We start from the raw sequence: 27,676 nt of genomic DNA on the forward strand, positions 1-27,676 counted from the left end.
CGAAATGGAGCATATATTTTGAAGTAACACAATAATAAAAATAGTCAGAAATGTACTCATAGCTAAGCTGCTGTGAGACAGACTGCCCGTAGCTGAGTAGTGTTTAAAAAGCTGCAAACTGCGTGCCCATTGCTAAGCACCGGTTTAACAGGCTGAAACTGTTTGCAACTAGCTGTGCTGAGCTGAACATGTGTGTCACTAGCCAATTAAGGTTTACCCCAGCGCACACCATTTGCGCGCCGCTCCCACAAGCTAACTGCCAGTGCGCATGCGTTACCTCCGCGCAAACGAGCGCAGACCTGCTTTTAAGTGCTTAAAAGTGCTTTTGGCATGTTTGATTGACAGGTCTCAACTCATTTCTGTCAGGAAAATCAAAAATCAGTTGCCAGATTCGAACCCAGGATACCATGCACTAGAGTCAAGGTACTAAACCACTAAGCCATGACAGCAATACCTAGAAATGCAAAAATAGCATATATATGGGATAAAATCCAGAATGGAGCATGATAAAGCATTTCCAGTGAAGTAGATACAATTCCAAAATGGCCAATCAGAGAAATGTGCGGGAAAAGCGGCATATATAAGCCCCATAGGCGGGAATACACAGCAGAAACGATTGTAGAACAGACCGGCAGTCAGAATGAGTGGAGTAGGTGAGGGACGTTGCTTTTGAGCACAGCGTTGGGGCGTTGAGGAGTCCAGATACATAGTCTGGCTCCTTGTCCATCATCACGAGGCCCAACTCATGCAGGGCCAGGTCTCATGGGGAGCGTATAGGGCAGAGGCATGGGACCAGTTGGCTCGTGATCTGACCAGTGCTACTGGCATTCCACGCACTGGTGAGCAGGTCCATCACCACCATGCGGACCTGAAGCGACGCAAGCAAGACCAGTTGACCAAATGGATCCAGGAGGCCCGGGATATGCCCAACGCCCCACTACTGAGTAAGTTACATTTTGCTTATGTATGTAAGGATTTCAACTGGCTGATACCATGGAGATGTGTAGTCCAATATTACTTCTTTCGTATTACAGCTGCAGGTGTCCGCTCTGCGAACCGCGAGATGTATGCCCGTAGGCTGGTGCGACTGCGCCACCATGCAGGTTAGTAACCCCACCCATTACTTGTAAATAAATATTGTACTCTAGCATGTATCTGAACACTGCAGTGTATTGATTAAAAGTAATATAATGTGCAAGCAGGAATTGTAAGTCTGCAGGTATGGCTGCAACAAGTTCATCAGTATGCAAGTGTAACTGGAAATATAATTGATAGAATTAAACAGTGCTGTAATACAGATGTCCCACCATGAATTAAATATAGTGTAACCTGCAGTAGTCTCAAGAGTACAGCTTTAGAATCTGAGGTAGTCATATGTGAGATATATCCCCTGTTGAAATGCTGAATCATGACAGAAGTGAGGCTGTTGGAAAGTGTTTGAATCACCACCAGTCTAACATGTGAACAAAGCCTAGAAGTACCAACCTGAACTGTGAAGTTGCAGGATGTGTGAGAGTGACAGAAAGGGTCATGTATGAATAAATGAAGTAGTAATAACCCCTGAATATAGTAGCCCCAGTGTGTTTCTACAGAACTAAATGCATGTGGGAAGTACATCTTAATATCCCAAACTGATTTCAGTGTGTCAGAATCTGGAATGTCTAGGCCAAAGTCTGTATGGTGATCACAGTAAACAATTTGCAGATAGAATGAATGATTATCTGACAGACTAAACAGCCATAGTTGTCCCCTGTCCTGTCATCAAAGTGTAGCAGGATGATGTATCTGATCAGATTCAAAATAAGTAGGATAGTGATGTATTTGTAACAGGTGTAGCATGACAGTCAAATAAAAATTATTTTGAAACATCAGCCTCAACTTAATTGTGTACCTATTACAAATGTAAATCAATGTGTAACATATGAATGTGTCATCACTTTCTATCTCCACCCAACCCTATAATTCCATATAACAACACCCACTAAATAATGGTATGTGAACATTTCATTAATCATGGACATTTGTCCGTTTCAAAAATATATGCATGTCTGTTTGTGCATGTGCCCTGTTCATACCTGCAAATTTGATGGCCTGTTGCCATTAATCAACCCTGCATGTTGTTTGACTGTGTATTTCTGTTCAAATAATGCATGTGATATTGATATGCCCCTTGTTCAATGGTGTTAATATCTGGGTGTTTGATGGGAATACCAATGCATGCTGTTACAACTAATCTGAATGGAATAAAATGCCACTAACCCAAACTAACATAACTACTCACAAACCTAGAATGCTTGGGAAGGCAGGTCCCAGCGGACCCACCTCTCCCACCTCAGCTGGCGACTGCACCTGGCACTAGTGCCCAGGCCGGACCCCCCTCCGGTGGCCCTGTGCCACCTTCGGGTGGAAGCGCTGCAGGGGATGGGGCCCGTCCCCCCTCTGCAAGTGTGGCCGGAGGGGTTCATCCACTCACCCTCCAAGGTGTCCTGTCTGTGGTGCGAAGGGAGATCCAAGACTCCGTTCTTGGGCCCCTACGCCAGCTTGAGGCTCGTGTGGCACAGCTAACGGCCCCGGCTGTTGCCCCGCCTACACAGCCCCCAGCACAGCCCTGTCCTGGGCTGTGAACGAACAGTGGCAACTGCCTATGGGTGGGGATATCAGTTCCACTGTTGCCATCTGTGGGCTCATGCATCTCGGATATCCCAACCTCCGTGCCCGTCAATTGTGTAACCCCCCCCACATGTGTCATACACCGCCCCTGTATGCGTCTTGTCTGTCTTGTCTGTTAACCTACCCAACCTACCTCCCCAGCTATACCGACTTCCTTCACCTGACATACCACTCTCACCTGAAAAAAAAAAAAGGGCACTCTGTACCCACAAAAAAATTATGCCCCATACATAGCTGTCCATGTCGCACACATGTCTGCTTGACATTGAAACAGTTAATTACAATTGGCTCTACAACAAATATTAATGTTGTCCTGACACCTCTCTCAGGGGTGAAAGGTTTCCAATGTCTCACCAAAACACATGGAAATGCACAGCTGTTGCTGCCAAAGACATGGACATCTATGGGCCTTACCTACATCCCTCCTGCAAATCCCACGCTTGTTTCCCTACTGTCTTACCCTCTTTGTGACCCCTTTTCACCACTTTCCTGTCACCCCTTTTTCTTTTCTTTCAAAGAAATTAGCGGGTGCGCTTGTGTTAGCGGAGCTCACCGCCAGTGCGCATGCGTGAGCTCCACGCAAATGAGCGCAGACTTGGTTTAAAGTGCTTAAAAGTGCCTTTATGGCACTTTGATTGACAGGTCCTGTACTCAGTTTGAAAGCTTGCAAATAAAAATAAATTACCACTGTCAGTCTCGAACCCAGGACCTTGGCAACATTAGTTTGCATGACCTACCACTAAGCCATGCCTGTCTTACAAGAACACAGTGCTAAAATAAATATAACATGTAATAGTAAAAATCAGTATAAAAGCAATATAGGAGATGTACTATCTGAAGCATGTCAGGCAGAGTTTAAATGGCCAAATTACTGGATTCCCATACTAGGTCAGTGTTAACAGAAACAGCCCTGCTACTTGTTAGCTTGTACATAATAAAGTAAGGTAATGTACATATATGAAGGTACGTATATCTACACATACATATATATAAATATATATAAATACATATGAAATATAGTTGTAGGTGTCAGTATCCATACACACTCACTACAGGAAACCGTGAACATAAATGCAGCAACCTGAATCTGCAACACAGCCTGACCCCTGTGTGACCTACTTACCCTTCTAACTGCTTAAAGGTGGCCTCAGAACTTTGATTGACAGGCCCTGTACTCAGTTTTAAAGCTTGCAAATAAAAATAAATTCCCACTGTCAGTCTCGAACCCAGGACCTTGGTAACATTAGTCTATATGACCTACCACTAAGCCATGCCTGCCTTACAAGAACACAGTGCTAAAATAAATATAACATGTAATAGTAGGAATCAGTATAAAGGCAATATAGGAGGTGTACTATCCAAAGCATGTCAGGTAGAGTTTCAATGGCCAAATTACTGGATTCCCATACTAGTTCAGTGTTAACAGAAACAGCCCTGCTACTTGTTAGCTTGTACATAATAAAGTAAGGTAATGTACATATATGAAGGTATGTATAGCTACACATACATATATATAAATATATATTAATACATATGAAATATAGTTGTAGGTGTCAGTATCCATACACACTCACTACAGGAAACAGTGAAGATAAATGCAGCAACCAGAATCTGCAACACAGCCTGGCTCCTGTGAGACCTACTAACCCTTTAACTGCTTAAAGGTGCCTCCAGCACTTTGATTGATAGGCCCTATACTCAAGTCAAAAGCAGAATATAAGCATACTAGTAGGCCCTACCACAAGACCATTGTAACACTAGTCTGTATGACCTACCACTAAGCCATGACTCTCATACAGGAATATAGTGCTAAATAAGTGGAACATGTAATAGTAGGAATGAAGATAAAGGCAATATAGTATGTCTACTACCCAAAGCATGTCAGGCAGACTTTTATAGTCCCAATTACTGGATTCCCATACTAGTGTAGTGTTAACAGAAACAGCCCTGCTAATTGTTAGCTTGTACCCAATAATGTCAGCTAATGTACATATATGAAAGTATGTATATGTACACAGATATATATATATTTATATAGCAATACATATGACATATAGTTGTAGGTGTCAGTATGCATACACACTCACTACAGGGAACAGGCAAGAGAAATGCAGCAACCTGAATCTACAACACAGCATGAAGCATGGGAGATGTACTAACCTTCACACTCACAGAACACTGTCAACAGCATACCAGCATGGTCCACGGCCTACAATCTGAAAGGGCAATGCCTATCTCACATACCCTTTTATAGCAGTGTCCTGAAATCACAGTGAGACATGCAATCAGTACACACCTGACTGCATGCAATTAGCAAATGCTGCCTTACAATTGGTGCAGAGGCCATCACATGGACCTATGCAGATACCTACAAAAGCATTGAGTACCCACACTACACTCATGCAATACATTCATTGCACAAAACCTACAGAGAAAGAGAGAGAGAGAGAGAGAGAAACAAACAAATATAACGACAGCCAGCAGCAAAAGCAGCAGCAAGCAGCAAGCAGCAAACAGCAAGCAGCAAGCAGCAAGGAGCAAGCAGCAACAAGCACCACTGGCACAGCAACAGCTGCCACAAACACAGGTAATGCAAAGTAGCAGGTTAATCCTGTGTATACTGTGACACCTCCAAATGTATCATAGTTCACTATCTATAGGTATGTCCATGAGATAGGTTCTGTGTACATAGTCCTGAAATGTAAACATATGTAATATTGCTGTACATGTTGCCCATACTTAACACTTCCATAGCTTAGAACACAAGGCCAGTTGTGCATATGATGCAGTAGTTCCCAGGGTCAGTAGAGGTTCCTCCTCATTGGTGTGGGACCACTGTGTATGTATGGCACTGTTCAGGTACATATCCTGTAGTATGGCCAGGGATTAATATCAGTCTGTCATGTGGTGCTATGTCCTCCAGGGGTGAATGTAGCACACATCCAGGGATACCATTTCGTAACAGTGATGCTATGTGTTCTGCAATGATGAAGGTGGCTCTCACCTGGACATGTGAGAGGATAGGGAGGTGACAGTCATCTGGGATAACTAATACCACATGTGTAGGAGAATGGGGGGGGTACCTGCACCTAAACTGTCTGCAACAATGTTGCCAATATCTGTGCATTTGGTGAATGTGAAGCATCTTAACACTGCTGACCACAGATGCCTTGCTGTCATGTGAATCTGCCCTGTGCTGCAGTAGCCTCCTACTATTGTTATACAATATGCCTGTATCTGTACTCCACTGTACAGGATTAATAAGTGGTGTGCAGTTGTTCTGGGTTAGATATGTGTGTGCACAGTACATGCAGTATGTGGGATGTCTGTGGTAAGCATATGCAAAGGTGCTGGCGGTGTGTGTTGTGGCTTCCACTGGCCCAATGGGCTGCATGGATAGCATCACTGTCATAACTACTGAATAACTGTGTAATTAAATGCATACATAGCAAGGTAGTGTACTGTGCTTGTGGTGTTGTTCGGATATGTAAATCCAGGCTGAGTAATGTGTGCACATCACAGGGTTGGGTTGGATGGCAACACACATCCAGTATGTAGGGATGAACACCCAGAATGTGTCAGACGTGTCGCCTGTGCAGAAGTATCCGGCCATTACCTGTGCATCCCCCACAACACACACACATGCAACATATGGCAGAAGTACTATAGCAGTACACACATGTTCATAGGTTCATACTAGGCTATTTGCCCTAGGGCATTGGTAAGCCTAGTAGAATGTGTTTGTCTTTTGCCACCCAATTACAAGTTATGCTGCTATGCCCTTGTCCGATGTTAGTATACTGTGCCTCTGTCTAACAGTGACATAGAAGTGATACCTGGGGTACAACTATGATCTACATCCACTCATCCAGATTCCTATGGAAGAGAGTCAATGAGGGCTCTGCCTAACCTGTAGTGTGAGCTCATTACAGAGTGAAGGGAGCCTCTCGGTTAGGAATATGCCCCTCCAGCATGTCCATGTATGTCAGTGCTGAGGTCCAGCTCTCCTGAGCATGTGGCTGTATGGGACTCTGATTGCCTGAGGTGCAGCATGTTCATTACTGCTGGGTAGGACATGGCTGTATATGGCACGCACAGATTGCCTCTGAACAGGCAGTAAGCCACTGAGTCCAGCTGGATTTACTTTACCTGGGCAGCATATGACATCTGTGTGAGCCATTGCATCCCCTTGATGAGGTACTGTTGTCCTGTACCAGTTGCTGTGGGTGTTTGGTTAGGTACATCCCAAAAGGTGCATTGTACGCAATTATAGGCTTGATGATGGATGAGTAAAGAGGCACAATGACCTCCCCTGCCATACATGTGAATCCCTCATGATTAGCTGGGCTATATAACATGTCTTTCAATCCACATTGGCCATGTGGTTGACAAATGACAGACCGCTACCATGTTTCTTCCCAGGTCCCCAACTATGTCTTCTGTACTCAATGGCCTAACACCTATGTTGTACTGTGCCACCAATGTGGAGGCGTGGGAATCTGCATTGAATACTGATACTCCCCCTCCTTTGTTCAAGTGTTGGGGCCGACAAGAATGGTAACAGCTATAACCTGGTAGTACTGGTGTGCTCCTGTGAAACCTGAAACAGGTTCATGTTACTGCACAGATATTGATGTCCAGAATGTTAAGTAGGGTTTTGAGTGCATGCATCCTTAGGTCTAGACTTCCGGTGTTGAGTAGCATCACTCTTACTTCCTCATCCTTTGTGATACAAATGGATGTGGGTTTGCCTTATGAGCCTTGCCTAATACAGGCACTATGGGTGTAGCAAGAGGCTCCGCCAAATTCCAATAGGACAGGGGTGACAGGTGCAAGCTGTCCCTAGCAAAGCATACCACCCCAAGATGGCAGGCATTGGCACACCTGTGAATGACACCAGTATGTCAGTCAATTGTTGGAAGGGATCATCGTGCCTTGATATTGTGGCATGGTTCTAGGTGAGGGTAGGATGCTACTCAAGGTCAGGGTCAAACTGTCTTGGGCTACGTGCTCAGAGAGCTCTGTACTGTCTCATGTCATGTAGTCCAGGGAGGAATGTGTCAGGCCATTCACACCAGCATGGACATTGACTGAGTCATACCTGTACTTGCCTTGGGGTTACCTGAGTGTTTGTGTTATGTGGCAGGTCATAGTGGCCGACAGGCTGCACACCGTGACCCTCACCTCGTTAAGCCTGGTGAACGTGATGTTAGTGTGCCTGATGATAGAGGCACCTAGTACAGGTGTAAGAGGTGTGTTGTTTACTGTTAATGGCTGTGAGGGTTCAGCACATTGGCTTTGTGTGATATGTGTTGCACATGTTCGTTTCCGTGGTAGTGGTTGCATGGATATCTGCTTAGGAGGTCTCTGCTGCATAGGTATAGCTGTGGTCCGAGCCTACAAGTATGTTCATGTGTAATCATGTGTTAGGTCCACTGTTGTGGTAGGTCTATGTGAGACTGGAAGTGTAGTGTGTGGTCTCCTTGGCCACCTGACTGGTTATGGCGGTATTGAGTAGACAGAGCCTAGCCTCCAGTTTGGTATATGGTTGCATCACTCACATGAGTTTGAATTTGTTGTTAGGAGGAGGGGGTTGTCTGTGTACATGCATCTGTTCCAACATTGTCTCTGGAGTACCACACTCACCAGCTGGACTGGGAAGGGAACTGACAACTGACCTCTGGACATGCTAGAATACTATTCTGAATTCTGTAATAATTAATGATTGAAAACAAGGTCCAGTGGGGAGTGAGGGTGTACTGACATTACCTACAACTGCTGACTGATATAAAAGCGTCAGTGAGCAAGTGCCAGGTAACCTAATTGCAATGTGTCACAATTAAGTAAATGCAACAATGAGAAGCAGTCACTTGCTGTCATGTGTAACATGGAAATACGTACAGTAAGCAATGCAGATATCAGTAGTGAGTCACAGACGTGTTGACAAGCTGTGTACTATGTGGAAGTAGCATACCAGTGAAATAACAAGCTAACAAATAACAAGCATATAAACAAAGGTAGATCCAGGAGGTCTGGATGTAGTGGTTGCTACAGCAAACAAGGTGTAGCAATGTCAGTAAGATACAGCTCAGATATGCAGGCACTATAAACCTGAAACCAGATGTCCCCAGCTATGAATGGCAGAGTACAGCCTATTGTCACACACGAGTGCAGACCACAAACCTTGTTAATGTTAAGTAACTGGCCTGAAGGCCAACTGCCCATACCAGAACTAATACACTTGTACACTGGGCCCTCAATCAGCAGTTCCCAACTTCAATGGATGAAAGATATGTGTCCTGCCACCACAGTGCTTGCCACCAACCTCCCTAACGTAAAACAACTGGTCTGAAGGCCAAGTGCTTAGTACAAATGACATAGAATGATAGCTACACTGTAATCAAGTTTTAACCAAGCAGTAATAAGTAGAAGTTAATACTCCTGTATAGAATGTGTACCATGTATTGTTGAGATACTATGCTGATAACCTGTTTGTGTACCTTTCCAGCTTGACATGGCTCCAAAAAGGAACCCATCATATTCTGCTGCAGAGGATGACGTGATTCACCAGAGCCTGGTGTGTGACTATGCCATCCTGTTCTCACGCACCACCCAGAATCAGCAGGAGAGGTCTGCACTGTGGCAAAACCTCGTTAGCAGGATAAATGATGTTGGCATGCATGATAGGACATATGAGCAGGTGAGACATCACTGCAGTGATTTGATAAGAAATGTCCACCAGCGTGCTGCAGATATCCGCAGGCAACAGGTTGCCACAGGTAGGGGTGCCACATCCCCCTCACCAGACAGGAGGGGCTACTGCTAAGTGTTGTGGATCCAGCCCCAGAACAACAACAGCAACACTCATGCATCATGATGGAGGTTGGATTCACACAGCAGCAAGACACCGAGCGTGCAGGTAAGATGCCATATTCATTTATTGTTATTACTTTTACATTTGTTGACCCAGATAGTCTAGCTGGATATATGTCCATTTTCAGTAGAGGCCTGTGGAGAAAAGCTCCACACATAACGTAATAAAGGCAGACAGACAAGTTGTTAATACAGACAGTCAACATGATAGAATTGTACACCAGCCTGTTAACTAAATCAACATACATGTAAGGAACTCAAACAGTTTAGAGTCATACACAATGTACCGTTGGTTTCAAAGCAATCCTACCTAAAGCATAACGGTTATGCAATAAGGCAAAAGCCATATACATAATAGTTAGGGCTCAGAAGGGTAGAGAAGTAGAAGGAGTATGAAAGATACAATGATATGGAAGAGGCAGGAGTCAAGAAGGGAAGTGAGGAAAAGAAGGAAGACAGTCAAGAGGATGTGGGAGGGATGGGAGAAGTAGGTCAGAGCATAGAAGGACATCAAGGTGAAAGAAACAGGGTAGAAGCTAGTTTCTATGCACAATGAGGGGTTAAAGGTAAAGAGAGGGTAGGGAGAGGGACATTAGCCTGTACTCCAAGAAGAACAAAGCCAGTGGTTTTGGAAGTACAGTTTGAGTTGTCGTTTGTAGAGAGGTAAGGGTGAGATTAGAGTTAACCCCTGGTATGTACATATGACTGTTCTGTACACTGTTACTTCATGCACGCATAAGGTGTGCATGTGGTATGCATCTGTCATCATGATATATATACAGACATTATGTGCAGCTGATGTGTATAAGGGAACTAGTGTACTACTGTACTGTATCATGTGCAAAACAAATGGCACACATGTGCCCACTGACATTACTCTCTTCACACTTCCAGGTCCCTCCCATCTAGCAACGAGGCAGGCCATACATGCTGGTGAGTCTTTTTAACATTATCTGTAAAGCAATTTATAAAACTAGGAAGAGTAGTGTAACTCTGTAGTAGACTTGCTGGTGACTGTGTTCACAATACCCGTAATACACAGTTGTAGTAAATTGAGTAGTGTAACACGGTACTGATGTGTGTGTTTACTGTGGGGTGTGCATGTGTGCAAGTGTGCCTGTGCCCAAGTGTGCATGTGTGTTAGTGTCCATGAGTGCATGTGTCCATTTCTGAATGTGTGCATTAGTATTGAAGTGCATCTCTGTCAAATATGTATTGAGACTGTAATCTGTGTTCCATGTTTTCCTCCTGTAGGTTCTGGTGCTGCTCTGGTGACCTGCAGCAGGGAACCTGAATCTTGTGCCCCAGGTACTGATGATGATGAAATGTCTGTAATGGTGCAGGAAGGTGTGTCTGGGTCCACCATTGGTCAGCCAATTGACAGTACACAGCTTTCAACCCCGTCAATGCGCAGTCATCCTGCCGTTACATCCTTTGTCACCATTGTCCCTAGGTGATGGACAGTCTGCAGTGGGCATAGATCAGGGTAATGTGGTACCTGTGGTACATGCATCCCCACAAGGCAGCCATGAGCAGGGGCCTCCAATGGTACCACGCAGACAGTCGCCCATGGGTTCTCGTAGGGGCATCCGTGGCCGTACTGCCTCTGGCTGACGTGCCCAAGGAGGTATGTCAACCTCCACTATGTTTAGAACTGTCATGCAGGCACAGGCACGTATGGAAAGGTACACCAGACAGGGTCTGAGGGAGCTGAGAGCATGTCGCACAGCCATGACAGATGGCATGCGTGACATTGCGAATGCTATCCGTAACTTCACAGATGTCGTTGACAGACGTTGTGGGGGCATAGAACAGCTGCTCCACAACCAGATGTCCATGGGCCAGGGCGATGGTGTGCATTTGCGACGTCGACGTGGCCGTATGCCAGCAACAGCACCAGCTGGCAGTGGCTGCGGACGACAACAGGCCCACTCGCGCACCTCAAGTGCCAGCACCAGCCCCAGCAATGCTGGGTCTGTGCTGTCATCAAGACGCCCCAGGAGACCACGTGCACGTGGCTCTGGACAGTCCCAACAGGGAACTGTGTCCAGTCAACACACCCCTGCTTCCGATGACAGTACCCAGTCTGGGTTAGTACCAGATACGGCCCGTAGCACCCCTGCCAGGCACAGGTACCGTGTCCGTGCCCACAGACACTGATCTGGATGACCTGACAGGTGCAGTCTGTGGCTGTCCACAAAACTCTGTACATGGCAGCCATTATGTGGGACTGTGTGCGTGCTTACACACATGCAGAAACCTAACACCTAGGGCAAACACATACACACACACACTGCACCAACACGGTCCACCCTGTACTGCTGCCCCTCACAAACACACATACACACACATGTCAATTGGTGTTACCAGTGGCTGGCTTGGGCATACCTAACCCACACCCTGTGCATATGATGACACTGTGCCACCTCCTGCATACTACAACATCGGTGCAGGTAAAGGTAAACACGTTGCTGATGCACAGGGTGACTACATAGATGTGTATAAGTAGTAACATGTTGGTAACTGTTCACTGTTCCAGTATAATTGTGTGTATATCCCAGCAGTCCTGCTGCAGTAACTGTATGACTGTCCTCAATTGTTATATGTACCCATACTACTTACCAAAGTGTACCAGCTGCACACCATCACATGCTAACATTGACTATGGCAATGCGCATCTTGTGCTGTTACGTAGATTCAGCTATATGTAACTGTTCTGTCACACATGCATTTATACACACCCTGCTACCCACACACATGCACACGCTCACCTGCCATTCCCATTATTTATCACCCTACATCAGTAGCTGTTGATACATGACAGGTACACATTTGAGAAGTGCACTATGTTGTTTACTACTGGCGTCCCCTTCTCTACCTGTACTCACAGGGTGCAGGCAACCTCATCGGTTGAAAGATGTAATGTGCATCAGGTACTGTAGTACCCTGATTGCCACATCAAACATGTTTCCCATATGGAAATGCACACACAGACACATCCCACATCCACACACTTGCCACATTCAGGCTTCAGAGCACTATCTAGGTATATTTGAGTACATGTGCGTGTTACAGTAGCATGTAACACTATACTGAGTACTGGCAGTTGTCTGTTGTCATGTTGTCTGTATAGAATAAAATAATTGTTTGATTATCCTACTCCGTTTTGTGGACATTACTTGAAGAAGTGTTACCTTACATGTGTTATTGGTACCACCACCTTCTCTTTTGTAGTTTTGTTTGTATAGGGTGCTATCAACATCACTGCTTGTTAAGGGTAATGACCACCCTGCAGTGCATAGCCCCATGTGGCAAAAGCCACATCCCACCCCATCATTGTGCACACACACTAACCCCACCAACAGTAAAACACATACTTTCCATTTGCAAGATTCAAACCCATACCTAACTGTGTTATGACAGTAGAAACAGACACATTAGCAGAGTGTGCTATTTGCAGTATTTGGAGCAATTCTTACTAACGCTGTACTTAGAGGGTGCTGACATCATCTGTGTGTAGGAGGAGGGATGTGCTCCCTGTAGTGTGTTCTCCCAGTAGTCAAAAGGCAGTTAACCCTCCCAGCATAGTGCACACACATAAACCCCACTCATACTAACACACATACATTCCTTTTGCAGGATTCAAACCCCTACCTAACTACGTTATGACACTGGAAAGAGATGCATTAGCAGAGCACGCTATGCGAATTACTGGAGGACTTTACTACAGGTAATATAGTTATACAGTCCTGACATCATCAGTGTTTCAAAAGGGGAATCTGCATCCTGTACTGTACTGTCACAGTTGCTAATAGGGACATTTCCAACACACACATCGATGTGTTTGAGGTTTGCATATGTGGGGGATCCAGTACTCCAGTGTGATGAGTATATGGTTTGATTGCAACAATGAGGGATATACTCCCAGTGGTGAGCAGTTTGTACTCATGGTTGTGATGATCAGGTCTAGTATATCTGCCCCTCTTGTGGGAGGGTTGGTTACCTGTTCCATAGCCAAAGAATGTCTGATCTATGGGAACCCTAGAGCTTGGGTATTGTGGCTTGTGTAATGTTCACAGTCTATGTTTGGGTAGCTGACGTCACCCAGTATGATGGTGTTTGCAGAGTAATCTAAACTGTCCTGTGTCAGCATGAAGGCTGTGTGGGAGTCCTGAGTTTGAGAGGGTGCTGTAAGAGCTCCTCTGTGTCTCTTGCCATGTGGTCCAGGGAGGTACGTCTCAGGTTGTTTGCACCAGCATGGACAATGTCTGCCTCATAGCTGTACTTGCTGTGGAGTGACCTGTGTGCCTGTGTTATGTGGCACATGCTATCACCCGACAAGTAGCCAACTGTGACCCTCACCTTGCTCTGTCTGGAGGGTGGCACATCTGTCAACAGCTCATGTCAAGCAAGTTCACACCCCTCATAAATGATGTGGAAACCTTCAAAGGCCCAAGGCCTGTTGACAATATGGACCAGACTGCAGATACCTGTATAAAGGCATTCTATGGACACATTCAGGAATGCATGGATCATGAAGCCACATATGAAAGCATGACCCAATTCTCCAAAGGCAGATGTCCTGGGTGCCAGACACCAGCCATAAACACACTATACAATAGAAGGATGACGCCACTACATGATACAACAACCTCCCAAAATGTGAAGGCACCACTGATGAGTATTGGAAGACAACTACAGGCACCCATATGATTGTCTAAGGCCATCTTTGAGAGAGGGTTCCACAAGCCACTGAGGATAATCACAAGGCTGCCTGTAGTTATGTTAGTAACCTGGGTGGTACTACCCAGATATGCTCAGAGGTAATCCAAGATGTCACACAAAATACAAAACACACAGACATTGCCATCATCCTAGTGGACAGGTTCAATGCTGCCTTCTCCCCACCACACCAAAAGGGCAAATATGTCTCGGCACAGTGCTGCCCCCTGACATCACAGATGCTCAGGTAAGAGATGCCCTTCCCAAAGCAATAAACACTGCATCAATGGGACCAGACAGTGTCCCAGGCTGTGTCCTACATGAACCACGAGAAGAGCTACACCCAGACATAACACCACTGTTCAATCCCAGCCTTAATACACGATATGTGGCCAGAGAGTGGCATACAGCAACAGTGGTCCCTCAACATTCAGGTGGTGCCTTCACGGATCCTGGACACTACTCGACCCATATGTCTGACTAGCTTTGTCTGCAAAGCTATGGCAAGGATCATCATGAACCTCACATATCTATGTGGACCTACAGACATGTCACCATACACAGTTTGGCTTTGTCAATGGCAAATCCTGCCTCTCCAACCTGTTTGATTTCTTTGAAACAGTCACCAAGGCCACTGTCAAGGGGAAGGAGGTCTACACAGCCTACCTGAACCTTGCATAAGCCTTGGATACAATACCCCAGTTGTGCATTCTAGGGAAGCTCACCAGTGTACATATTAACCCCTATGTCACTATGGGTATTGCACAGTGGCTCAAGGGCAGAACACACATGGTAGAATTGCTGGAGCCATGTCAGCCTCCAACCTGGTACAAGTGGTGTCCCACAAGGCACAGCCCTGGGAGCTGTCATCTTCATTATATATTTATCATAGGTACAGGCCAACATGGAAGTACTGTGGCTCAGCAAGTCGCAGGTGACTGCAAACCGACACCATAATCAACTCACCAGCTAACACACGCACCCTCCAAAAGGGACTCTTGCAAACACACGACTTGTGCCACAGCCATGGCCTCAACGTGAATGACAGAAAGCGTATAGTCATCCCCTTTGTCAAACACAGAGTGACCACAACGTACCACATATGTGTTAATCCATTAAGTGCAGACGAAGGAATTATGGACCTTGGGGTACACAGGTTGATAGCATTCTACCATTTGACAACAACATGGACAAAGTGGTTAGGTAAGCATGTTATATGGGCCACATCATCATGGGATCCACATGTAGATCAGGGGTGGACATTGTGCCCCTTTACTCATCCCTCATCATGCCCATAATTGACTATGATGAACCTGTCGGCATGCACCTTACCAGACACCTGCAGCAACTGGAGATACCACATATGTACCTCGACAAGGGGATCAAAGGGCTCAAACAGATGCCACATACTGACTGGTTAAAGTAACAGCAGCTCTACTCAGTGACATACTGCCTCTTCATAGGCAATCTGTGCCTGACATAGAAGGCCAGGTCATACCCTCACTTAATGGCCATGCTGTATCTCAGAATATCCAGATCCCACCAGGATACACGCTGAAAATACTTGAACCTCAGGAGTGATATACATAGGACATGCTGGAGGGGCACATTCACAACTCAGAGGCTCCCTTCATTCCTGAATATTATCCCAATAGAGGTTAGGCAGACTGACTCAGTGACTATCTTCAAGAGTGATATTAATGACAGGATGTGACATTGTAGGGTTACCCTGGGTATCACTTATGTGTCACTGTGAGACAGAGGCACAGTATACTAACCTTGGAAAAGGGCATAGCAAGACAGATTCACAATGCATGTTGAAAGGCACACACATTCTGGCTAGGTGGATACATGCCCTGGGCAGACATCCCTGTACGAACCTATGGACCTATGTATCTTTATCACCATTGTCCCTATGTGCTGTTAATCACCAATGTAATCTCAATACTATGGTAGCATGTGCAAAGGTCAGTTGTCAGTCACCTCTATGGTACAGTTGTGGAATATGTGTGTCATGTAGTAATGTCACAGCTGCCACATGTACACAGTCAACCCTATCCCCTACCCATGGATGTACATCACATGTATGAGATGGAAACACATGGCCAAACTGTGGACTAAGCACTCTGAACCCAGTACTGGCCTAACCTGTCTGATGGCATGAAATACTACAGTGACAGCAATACCAATCTGATGTGGACCTACACGGACAGCAATACAAGCATGGCAACACAACAGGTCAGTTGTGAAGCCTAAGGATAGCATCCTGTATGACTGGCAGACATCTCTGCAGCTGGCACACAGGCATACATTAGGCCTGCACACAGCACGCATAACACATAGCACACAAATCCTGTGTGTCAAACAAGCACAGTCTGTACAGCTATACAACACTACTGCCGCAGTTGTGTTAGGTACTTTTATTGTCCAGTACAGTGAGACAATGCTCACCAGGCCGGAAAAGGTGTAGGTCACAGTGATATGCTCATGGGGCACTATGGTTCACCACATAACACAAACATACAAGTCAGTCAGATGCATGGACACATATGACTCAGTCATTGTCCATGCCACCACAGCTGATGTGGGATGTCCCTCACTGGGATACATGATAGGGAACATGGAAGGGATCACTGAGCAAGTGACACAGGCTGGTAGACCCCTGACCTTGGTTGGCATCAGACCCTCACCAGGGATTCTGACAAATTACTGAATGCTAATGAATTAGTGTAGCTACAACACCCTAGCTGAATGGTTCTTAGCATGCAGTCACTGCATTGCTATGGAATACTGTCTTACCACTCCCACAACAGGTGAAAACATGCAGCTCCTGTACATCAACAACATGTAGACTATATGCCCCAGACCAGGTGTGCATCCCTCACTACTAGGCTGATAGCATCTACATCTCACACTGTATATACACATCCCACATGCTGCACCTGCACAGAAGACCACGGTCATAATGTTACCCTGTGCAAATACCATGTATACACATGTGGCAGGCATCACACATGGTAACTATTGAAGGTCACAGGTACATATGTGTATTTGGTACACACATACATCATGTGTGCATTGCCATAACTGGTTTAATCAATGTCATGCATTATTGTGAGTGACAACCCACACACATGGGCATTCTGTATGTGCAAAACACACGTGGCATGTCTGTAATCAAAAGCCATACATAATTGTGATAGCATTTAGAAAGGGGTATGTGCATCCTGTGGTGTGTTTTCCCAGTTGAAAAATGGATGTTTTTTTTATACAAACTTACACACACACGTACCCCCCTTCACACACACTTGCCACCTGCTGGATTCAAACCCCTACCTAACTATGTTATGACACTGGAGACGGACGCATTAGCACGCTATTTGCATTACTGGGGGATTTCCTTTCCCCTGATATACTTATAGGGTGCTGACATCATCAGAGTTTACAAAGTGGAATGATCATCCTGTGGTGTGTTTTCCCAGTTGCCAAAAGGGATGTTTCTTTCATACACACACACGTACCCCCCTTTACACACACTTGCCACTTGCTAGATTCAAACACCTACTTATCTATGTTATGACACTGGAGACGAACACATTAGCACAGCGTGCTATTTGCATTACTGGGGGATTTCCTTTCCCCTGATATACTTATAGGGTGCTGACATCATCAGAGTTTACAAAGTGGAATGATCATCCTGTGGTGTGTTTTCCCAGTTGCCAAAAGGGATGTTTCTTTCATACACACACACGTACCCCCCTTCACACACACTTGCCACTTGCTAGATTCAAACCCCTACCTAACTATGTTATGACACTAGAGACAGACGCATTAGCGCAGCGCGCTATTTGCATTACTGGGGGATTTCCTTTCCCCTGATATACTTATAGGGTGCTGACATCATCAGAGTTTACAAAGTGGAATGATCATCCTGTGGTGTGTTTTCCCAGTTGCCAAAAGGGATGTTTCTTTCATACACACTTAAACACACACTTACCCCCCTTCACACACACTTGCCACCTGCTGGATTCAAACCCCTACCTAACTATGTTATGACACTTGAGATGGACACATTAGCAGAGCACACTATTCGGATTACTGAGAGATTCCTTTTCTCCGATATACTTATAGGGTGCTTACATGATCAGTGTCTAGAAAGGGGAATGAGCATCCTCTGGTGTGTTTTCACAGTTGCTAGGAGTAACATTTGGACCAAGTGTGTGAGCATGCCCAGTTCAGCCTTCCCATGGCATGTTCTGTGAAAGATGTCTCATTTATCTAAGTGTGTGAGCATGCCCAGTGTGGGCTTTATATATGTTGAACTCTGCAGCCCATCACATTTGTGGATGAGTGTGACCTTCAACAAATACCTCCAGTTTATGGTTGTGTGTTCTGTGCCATGTTGTGTAGTTACTGTCCAAATGCTTTTTGTGTGAACAAAACAGGGAGTATACTGTGCCTGCAGGTTTTGCATGGGATACTTTGCACACAATTGTCAACATCCGTTCATACTGACCTAACACTATAGCACTGTATAGTGTAGTGTTTCAGTACTTTCACTGTGGTGGTCAGTATCCTGGGCTTTAGTCCTATCACCGCTTTACATTTCCATAGTGTGCACAACAGCCTGGTTAGGGTCCAGTTGTGCACATCTGCACAAAGGTGGTGCCTCTACAGACCCTGGTAATTACTGCCCCATAAGCTTAACAAGTCTAGTCTGCAAAGCTATGGAGAGGATCATAATTGAGCTCATAAACAAAGATATGGGGACATACAGACATTGTACCCATCCCATTTTGGCTTGGTCAAGGGCAGATCATGCCTTTTGTACTGGGTTGACATCTTCAAAACGGTCACTTAGGCCATTGTTGGGGAAAGGCAGTCCATACAGCCTACCTTGGCCTTGCAAACACTTTCAACACAATACCCCACTCAGGTATTGTGGAAAACCCTAACAACTGAAATGTAAACCCATATGTCACAAGATGGGTTGCAAACTGGCTTAAGGACGGGACCCACAGGGTTAGAGTTGCTGGCAGTATGTTAGACTCCAGGCTGGTCACAGGTGGTGTCACACAGGGCTCAGTCCTTGGACCCCATTGTTTGTCATGTACTTCCCAGAAGTACAGGCCAACATGGGAGGACTTTGGATGACAATGTTTGCAGATGACTGCACACTGGGTGCCATAGTGGACAGTGCATCAGACACGGATATCCTTCAGAAGGGACTCACAGTAACTGATAGCTGGTGCAAGGGCCATGGCCTGAAGTCAAAGTGCACAACATGTGTAGACATACCCTTCAGGAAAAGCAAGGTAACCCCAAGCTACCATATAGGTGGCAATCCTCTAAGCACAGAGGAGGTTATCATGGACCTGGGGACCCAGGTTGACAGTCGCCGTTCTTCTGAAACTCATGTTGCTAAGGTGGCTAGAAAGACCTTCTACATTGCCCACCTGATCAGGATGGGATTCACATCCAGATCTAGTGGGTCATTGTTCCCCTGTACCCTTCACTTATCAGACCGGTGACCGAGTAGAATGCCCTATTCTGGCTGTATGTCACCCAACATCTGCAGCAATTGGAGACACCCTGAATGTCCCCCACCTAAAGGATCATGGAACCCCAACAGCTGTCATATGCTGCCAGATTGAAGACACTCCCACTCTATTCACTCACATACTGTCTGCCTAGAGGTGACATGTGCCTGACATGCGAGGCCATGTCCAAACAGGGATTAATGGACATGCTCCACCTCAGAATCGGCAGATTCACCTGAACCACTAGTGCAGGTGACATACACCTTAGCAGGGATGTACGTTGGACATGTTGGAGGGATGGAGTTATCACCCGGAGACTCCCTATGCTGTGAAATACAATCCCGGTCCATGTGAGGCAGAGCCTTGCTGGCTGTGTTCAAGAGGTATCTTGACCTGTGGATGGAAGGTCATACGTTTAACCCGGGGATCGTCACTGTGTCACTGCTGGAGAGAGGCATGACATAATAATGGGCACAGTACTGTTTCCATATAAGGGGTGGTGTATGCCAATGAACTCTGTGCTAGGCTTATACCTGCCTTAGGGAAGATAGCCTAGTATAAACCTATGTACCTATGAACCTATCTGACCATGTTGCATTATGTTCAGATGTGAACTACTTACAACAGCCTCATCCAACATCAGTTGTGTATTCCACAACATGGGTGTACATTGGCAAACACTACCGATGTACCCTAGGCCATTTCTAATGCTAGTCGGAGAGTGTGTTTGTCCATCAGCACATTGTAAGTGTAGTTTGCCATGACATATGTCTTGTTTAGTATACTGTGCCTCTGTCTACCTGTGACATAACATTGATACCCAGGGTAAACCTCCCATCTCCCATCCACTTATTAGGATTCCTGTTGAGGGGGCTCAACGAGTGTCTCTACGGACAACCTGTACTGGTAGTTTACTCATGCGTGGGGGTGGCTTCTGTGTTTTGGATAATGCAGTACAGCCTGTCCTGAATATGTCAGTGCTGGGGTTCAGGTCCCTCATGTGCATAGCTCCCTGCCATTCAGATTGTACAAGGTGCAGCATGTGCATTGATTCCAGCTTGGACATGGCTTTCTGCATCAGGCACAGCTTGCATCTGGGTGGACAGCATGGCAGTGTGTGGAGCTGCACTCTGTTTAATCAGGCTACACATTACATGTGTTCCAGCTCTGTCATACTCCTGGTGAGGTACTGTTGTGGACTTTACAGGTGCTGGATGTGTCTGCATGAGGTACACCCACAGGGGCTGTTGTGGTCATTTCTAATGTCGATGAAAGATAACTGCAGAACCACAATGACCTCCCTTAGCTAGATGTCAGACAGCATGGACCATGCAATCACAAATAAAACAGGACCCTCTCCACAAAGGGAAAGTGTCCTGTCTGGTGGACCCCAGCCATAAACAAACTGTATGACAGATGAGGGTTACTAATGCAAGACAGAGCTACATCTCCAAAGGGAAGAAGACAGCTGTGATCAGCACTAGTAGAAAGCTACATTATCTCATAAAGACATGCAAGGTCAACCTGGGGACATAAATCACCAAAGACAATGAAGGTAACCACACTGCTTTCTTCAGTTATGTCAGACACCTGGTTGTGAACCCTCAGATATGCTCAGAGTTGGTACACAACAACATATATTCCAGTGACCTGACAGATATTGGCAACATTCCGGCGGACAGCTTCAGTGCAATTTACCCCCTCCCTCACCCCCAAAAGAAGATAGTTATCACTGCTGTATGTAAACTCACTGTCATCTTGGATGTCCATGTGAGAGCCGCACTCAGCAAAGACAAGTACACAGCATCCATGGGACCTGCTGGTATCTCCGGTTGCATGCTATGTGAACTCCAGAAGGGGCTGGACCCATATATACAACTGCTATTTAACCTTAGTCTTGCTACAGGATATGTACCTGAACACTGGCATACAGCAACAGTGGTCCCACTCTACAAAGGAGATGCCTCCACAGACCATGGCAACTACCACCACACAAGCTTAACCAGCCGTGTCTGCTAAGATATGGGAAGAGTCATTATGGAGCTCTTACACAGACACATTACTGACCTACGGACCCTTGTTCCCACCTAGTTCAGCTTTGTACAGGGCAGATCCTGCCTTTTGCACCTAGTTGACTACTATGAAACTGTCAGTAGGGCCATCGATGAGGGCTACGCAGTCCACACAGCCTACCTGCACTTGGCTAAGGCCTGTGACACAATACCACACTCAGGCATCATAGCCAAGCTCAACAGCTGACATATGACAGCATATGTCGCAGGATAGGTTGCAAAATGGCTAAAAAACAGAACCCATAAAGTCAACATTGCAGGTGCCTTGTCAGATTCGAAGCCAGTCACAGGTGGTGTCCCACAAGGATGTGTCCTGGGACCCCTCCTAATTGGTATTTACTTTTCAGATGTGAAAGCAAACATAGGGGAGTTGTGGCTGACACAGTTTGCAGATGACTGCAACCTAGGCACCATAGTGAATACATCAGCCAGCACACACATACTACAGAATGCCGTCACAAAGGCAGATAGCTGGTGCCAGACGCATGGCCTGAAACTGAATGCAACTGATGTGTATTCATCCCCTTTGGGGGGAACAAAGTACCCACAGATCAATACATAGACAGCAACCCACTGAGCACAGACAACAAATCAGACACCTGGGGACACATGTAGATAGTGACATCTCTTTTGACACCCCTGTTGCCAAGGTGGTTAGGAAGACTTTCTATCTTGCCCACCTTATCATGGAGGGTTTTCCATCAAGATCATAGGAGGTCATTGTTCCACTATCCTTCTCCCTTATCAGGCCCATGATTGAATACAAAGCCCCATATGGTATGTACCTCGCCCAGCAATTGCAACAGCTGGAGATACCCCAAAAGTACCTACCATGAAGATCAGGGTTCTTCAACACATGTCATATGCTTCCAGAATAGAGGAAATCCAGCTTTGTTCAGTGTCATACCGCATACTTACAGGTGACCTATGCCTGACATACAAGACCATGTCCAATCAGGATTTGGTGGACATGCTCCACTGCAAGCAATCCAAATCCACCAGAGCCATGAGAGCTGAGGATTTGAACCTCAGCACATACATGTATAGGACATGCTGGAGGGACAGAGTCATAACTCAGAGGCATCTCACACTCTAGCAGAGTATCCCAGGTCATGTTTGACAGAGTCCCTCACTGACTCTCTTCAGGAGACATCTGGACAACTGCATATGAGACGGAAGCACAGACTAGACAGAGGCACAGTCATGTTATTCAATTACATAAGGGGGTCATAATGTGTCACTACTAAGTCAGAGGCACAATATTCAGAATCTATTCTGTACACTTATTACCACTATAAGGGGTGGCAATATCCACATCACTATGGCTAGGCTTATACATGCACTAGGGCAGATAGCCTAGTAGTAGACTATGACACTATGAAACACCGGTGTATGTGTAGGTATTGTCAATCAAACACTATGTGGTTTGGGGGGCTTGATATCTCCCTGTATTCCAACATCATTTTGTCTATTCCTTCTAGCATGTCTAGGGATCAGTTGCTAGTGTCCTCTCCTGCTCAGCTGGTGAACCTGGGAATATTGAGGCAATGTTACACTTGCCTCATGTACACTGACAACCCTCTCCTTCTCCCATAAAACACACATACATGTGAGAGATGCAACTATATAGCCAAAGTGGAGGCTGAGCTCTCTCAACATAGGACTAGCAAGACCAGAGAGAAGGTGAAGGTAACCACACACATCACAAATCCAGTCTCACATGGCACTATCACAACTTAAGATCATACACATAGACACACAGAGACATACTCGGAGGCTCTGATCAGAATTCTACCAAAACGGCAGTGGCCACCACAGCAGACACTCACACAACTGCCTCCACAGGGCACAGCACATGCAACACATTGACCACAGAGTCAGTGTGCCAAACAGTCACAGCCCTTAAGGCCAAACACAATGCCAGACACACTTGTCATAGGTGACTCCATAGTCAGACACACTGACGTCCCGCTCACCAGATCGGGTACGGAGGAGGTCACAGTAAGCTGCCTATCGGGCACTGGAATCCACCACATAATGCAAGCACTCAGGTCACTCAACTGCAGGTACAAGTCTGACCCAGTCATTATCCATGCTGGTGTGAACGACCTGAGATGTACCTCCCTGGACTACATGGAAAGAGACATAGAGGATCCCTCTGATTATGTAGGCCAGGCAGGTGGTGACCCTGACCTTCAGCAGTACCCTACCTTCACCAAGTATGATGCCACATAAACAGAGACAAGATGATCAGCTGTAATATTTTGCTTAAACTATGGTGTCATTCAAAGGGGGTCCAATGTCTGTCTGCCTGGGATGACATGTTGGACAGCCCATGGTGATTTGCAAGGGATGGCTTGCACCTGTCACCCCTGGGCTTCCGGATTTCGGATGATGCTCTTGCCACCCCCATTGTGCCTTTTTTATGCAAGATTCAGATTCTACACCTACCACCCTAGAACACAGTAAAGGAAAGGCACTAAGGGTAATGCTGCTCAATGCCAGAGGTCTCAACCTCAAGCTGCACACACTGTATGCCCTTCTCAGTCTGTAGCACATTGATGTCTGTGCTGTGCCTAAAACCTGGTTCACAGCCTCTAACAGCACCCCGGCACTATCGGGTGTTACCTCATATCATGCGTTCCGGCACCAGAATCCGGACAACACCAAGAAGGATGGTGGGTGTCCATATTCATCAAGGACACCCTCACCTCATGGTTGGTGGCAACACACAATGCATCAGAGACCATCCAGGTGCCAGTGACTGTAGGCAAGACTGCTCTGCAGTTTGTAGCATGTTACATGCCACCCTCTCAAACTCAGGTACCTCACACAGCTATCCTGCAAACACTGCAGGGGATAAATGTATCTCCTAACACCATCCTACTGGGTGATTCCAACTATCCACATATAGACTGGGATCACTAAGCAAGCCACAACACTGTAACACAAAGGTTCCAAGAGTTCATACAATCAAATGCCATGGAACAACTGGTCACCATCCCCAAGTGGAGACAACATACTAGAACTCATCATCACGAACATGGGGTCACACTGTTCAACACCAGAAGTATACCCATCATTGGTGAGATCAGATCATGGACTACTCTCAGTGGGAGTCCACATCCCACACACAATCACGAACATGGGGTCACACTGTTCAACACCAGAAGTATACCCATCATTGGTGAGATCAGATCATGGACTACTCTCAGTGGGAGTCCACATCCCACACACACCCCAGATAGAAAAACAAACAGTGAAGACCTTCTCAAATGCCGACTTCACATTTCTAAGGACTGGTGTGGTCTCTTTCAAGGCCCCCAAGCCAGCGGACACCATTACCCAAGCCGCTGTATCACTTACAATTGCCTTCTACCAGCACCTCCAGGACTGCATGGATCAGGCAATCCCAGACAAAACAAAGACTCTTTGTACCACAGGCAAGCATCCGGTCTGGTGGACCCTAGCCATAAACAAGCTCTACAACACAAGGAAGGAGCTACTATGAGATAGAGCGTAATCAGTAGGAGGGAAGACACCCCTGCTCATTGTGAGTAAGACACTGGGTTCCCCCATACAATCATCCGAGGCAAGTTCTGTGAGTAAACCCACTCAGGACTCAAGGGACAATCATGAGGCCTTTTTTACCTATGTTTGAAACCTGGGAGGGAACTCCCAGATATGCTCATAATTAGTTCGGAATGATGTAGATATCACTGCACCTACAGACATTGCCAACATACTGGCTGTCAGGTTCAGTGCAGATTTCTCCCTCCCCCCAACTGCAAGAGTATCTACACCAGAGGATTGTAGCCCCAAACATCTCCAATGCTGGGGTGGGAACTGCTCTATCCAAGGCGGAAAACACTTTATCCATGGGACCAGATGGTGTCCCCAGTTGTGTGCTCCATGAACTCAATGAGTAATTACACCCGCAGTTAGGGCAGCTGTTTAATCTTAGCCTCACCTCAGGATATGTGCCCAAGGAGTGGCATAGGGCAATGGTGGACCCACTTCACAAAGGAGGTGCCTCCACCAACCCGGATACTACCATCCCATCAGCTTGACAAGCCTGTTCTGCTAAGCTATGGAGAGGATCATAATGGGAATTATAAATGAAGACATAGGGGACCTACAGACATTGGATCCAATCCACTTTGGCTTTGTCAAGGGCAGATCATGCCTTTTAAACTTGGTTGACTTTTTCAAGACAGTCACCCAGGCCATTGACGTGGGCAAGGCAGTCCACACAGCCTACCTTGACCTGGCAAAGGCTTTCGACACAATCCCCACTCAGGTATCATTGAAAACATCACCAGCTTAATTGTGAACCCATACATCACAGCATGGGTTGCAAACTGGCTAAGTGACAGCACACACAGGGTCAAAGTTGCTGGTGCCATGTCACACTCCAGAGCTGTCACAAGTGGTGTCCCACAGGGCTCAGTCCTGGGCCCACATTTGTTCAGCATCTACTTTTCAGAAGTACGAGCAAACACAGGAGGATTATGGCTGACAAAGTTTGAAGATGACTGCAAACTGGGAAGCATAGTTGGAAACCCATCTGACACAGAGTTCCTTCAGAAGGGTCTCATAGACACGGATAACTGGTGCCAGAGCCGTGGCCTTACATTAAACACTAAACAATGCATAGCCATACCCTTCAGGAAGAACAAGGTTACCACTAGTTCCCATCTAGGTGGCAATCCTCTAAGCACAGAGGAGGTTATCAGGGACCTGGGCACCCAGGTTGACAGTAACCTTTTGTTTGACACTCACATTGCCAGGGTAGTTTGGAAGACGTTCTACATTGGCCACCTCATCATGCAGGGATTCACATCTAGATCAGGGGAGGTCATTGTTCCCTGTACTCATCACTCATCAGACCAATGATTGCATACAATGCCCCATTCAGAATGTATCTGACCCAACACCTGCGCAATTGGATGGGCCCACAAATTCCTCAACAGGAGGTGAAAGGGTCTCAAACATATTTCTTATGCTGCCCGACTGAAGGAATTCCTGCTGTATTCAGTCGCTTACGATCTGCGCAGAGGTGACCTGTGCCTGACATACAAGGCTATGTCCATCCCAGAATTACTGAACATGCTTCACCTCAAGACCTCTACATCCATCAGGACTACAAAGGCAGGAGACTTAAACCTCAACACAGATATTAATAGGATGTGCTGGAGGGACAGATTCATCACCCAGAGAGTCCCTATGCTGTGGAACAACATCCTGGTACATGTGAGGCTGAGCACCTCACTGGCTTTGTTCAAGTGAGATCTTGACCAATGGATTGGAGATTGCAGGTATACCCCAGGGATAACCTCAGTATCACTGCTTGACAGAGGCACAGCAAAATAATGGGCATATTATCCATCAAATTGAAGGGGTGGCAGAAGCCACAAAACTCTGGGCTAGGCTTATAAATGCCCTAGGGCAGATAGCCTAGTATGAACCTATGAACCTATGAACATAGGCCTGGGGCAGTTCCTGCTATTAGGACAGTGGTCTGCAGCAAGCTATATAGTAGTAGTCAGTTTTAGCCATTGGTTTTGACCATGGCTATTCCATGTTGCTTCTTGTTGTGGTACAAACATGGGTGTGTGGTTATCCATGCCATTTATTGCTAGTCACCCTCATTTTTATCTGGTTCCATGTTTTTGCACATGTACATCACTGTATGAGGTGTGACCTGGTAGTGTCAGGGTGCTGCTGTGGGCTTTGACCCTGTTTTCTATTACAGCACTGATATCTACATTCTCTATACTGTGTGTGTTTACACTGCAC

Source organism: Protopterus annectens, chromosome 1.part2 (assembly GCF_019279795.1).
Source record: "Protopterus annectens isolate FY-2018-M chromosome 1.part2, PAN1.0, whole genome shotgun sequence".
In the NCBI taxonomy this organism is placed as follows: Eukaryota; Metazoa; Chordata; order Ceratodontiformes; family Protopteridae; genus Protopterus; species Protopterus annectens.